At 41.9% G+C, this 2081-nt stretch overlaps 1 protein-coding gene across 1 annotated transcript in view; it reads right to left on the bottom strand.

Annotated features, from left to right (window-relative positions):
• Positions 1-2081, bottom strand: part of RILPL1 (Rab interacting lysosomal protein-like 1) — a 48988-nt gene that overhangs the window by 8165 nt on the left and 38742 nt on the right. The gene's annotated exons all lie outside the window — the stretch shown is intronic.

Raw genomic sequence — 2081 nt, 5'->3', positions numbered from 1 at the left:
AAAAAAAAAAAAAAAAAAAAAAAAAAAAAAAAAAAAGAAAAAAAGAAAAGAAAAGAAAACAGAAATCTAGAACTGATGGCTGCCATATTGCCATCCTGTGTCTGGGTAGCATGTCTGAGAATTAAGCCCACAGAGAGGAAAACCAAGACAGGGGTGAAGGAAAGAAGGCCTGGATTCAGCTAAGCCGCAGCAACCTGGGAATTTCTGGTTACTTAGATAGCCAAATTCTTCTCTTTAAGTTATTCTGAGTTGAATTTCAATTGCAAATAAAAGATTACTAATTAATCTACGGTCAAAATGGTGTTGGGATCCAGAGGAAGCTTTCTGGTTGCATGCTTTATCCCTAGGAAATATTTATCTCTAACCAGAACTGGGGACCACATTCCCTCTCAAATCTAGCAGGGACCTAGGGCCAAGCTAATAAGCAACGTGAAACTGGCAAGAGGCTTGGAAGGGAGCCTACATTAACCCACACACTCCATGAAGCTGACACCATTTCCGCGGCCACCAGGTCTAGAATTTGAGCAGGGCACGATTTTCTAAGAGAGGGTCCAGAAGTTACAAACCTGCACATGTTGTACATTAAGTCAACTTGGAGGGTGAGAACTAGCCGAGAATTTCCAAATGTAACTGGGTTTTAAGGTTGAGGCATGTGAATAACACTCCCCATCATCTCCCCACATGCTCTTGGCTTTTCAACCCACAAGCCCCGTTTCACAAAGCTTTTGGAAAAAACCGAAGCCTCTTCTGTAACAAGCCTTGGGTAGAACTGGAAGGCCCTGAGCCAGGGAGTCTGTCTCAGGGGAGATAATGAGGCTACAAGACAACGGTGCAAGCATGAGGCTGTCCTGTAAAGAGCTAAAAATGTGGGCTCTGGGGCCAGGCTAACTGGGTTCAAATCTCAGCTCTTCCTCTTGTTAAAAGTGTGGCCCTAAATGGGTGCTTCAGTTTGCTTAACTGTTTAATGGAAAGGACAGTGCCTCCACCTCACAGACTATGGTGAGGATTCAACAAGATAATATGTCGGAACAGTATCCTGCACATAGTACATTTTCAGTGTATACTAGCTAACTAGAATAGAGGTTTTAACTGTCTATCTGAAAGGCTTCAGGGGTCCATGAACTGATATTGTTTGTAAATTTTACTTTTTTTTTTTTCCCTCTTCCCAGGGAAAGGGTCTGTAAACTTTTATCAGAATCTCAAAGTGGGGCCAGCCCGTGGCTCACTCGGGAGAGTGTGGTGCTAGTAACACCAAGGCCACGGGTTCAGATCCCATATAGGGATGGCCGGTTCACTCACTGGCTGAGCATGGTGCTGACAACACCAAGACAAGGGTTAAGATCCCCTTACCGGTCATCTTTATATGGGATTATAAAAAAGAAAGAAAAGAAAAGATTATTGCAACCGAATTCTATAAACATTTATTAAGTGCCTATTAATCCATCCATATGTTAAGGCTTCAGATGCAAAGATGAATACTGTATATGACCTGCACCCAATGGGCTCCCAGTCGAATGGGCTAGGAAAGCATATATATAAATGATTTAAATGGCCTAAAGCAGTAGTTATCATCTCTGGCTCTATATTAGAATAAATTGCTGGGTGGAGCAAGGTGCTTTAAAAAATACCAATGTCTGAGCCCCTGCTGTTGATATTCTGTTTTATTGATCTGAGGTGGACTTAGACAATGACAATAAAAACAAACAAAAACTCCCCCTGGTGATTCTTACATTAAGCCACTTGTATTAGTCCATTTCTTTTGCTTATAAGAAAATATATGAAACTGGGTAATTTATAAAAAAAACAAAATTTCAGAGGCTAGGAAATCCAAAGTCCAGCGAACATATCTGGTGAAAGCTTTCTTTGGTGGTGACATCAGTGACGGCGGGGTATCACGTTGTGAAAAATGGCGCAGCAGAGAGAGCAGAGACACTAACCGCCTCGTTCTCTCTTCTATTAAAGCCCTCCAAACCACACCCATGACCACCATTTTTAATCCATATACTATGGCATGGTCTTACAATCTAATCACCTCTTCAAGGCCCCACATTTCACTTACCATAATAGGATTTGCCACCCTC

Source organism: Galeopterus variegatus, unplaced genomic scaffold (genome assembly GCF_000696425.1).
Source record: "Galeopterus variegatus unplaced genomic scaffold, G_variegatus-3.0.2 Scaffold147, whole genome shotgun sequence".
Classification (NCBI taxonomy): Eukaryota; Metazoa; Chordata; class Mammalia; order Dermoptera; family Cynocephalidae; genus Galeopterus; species Galeopterus variegatus.
Note: the sequence above shows the minus strand (reverse complement) of the source record. Positions and strands in the feature narration are given on the sequence as shown.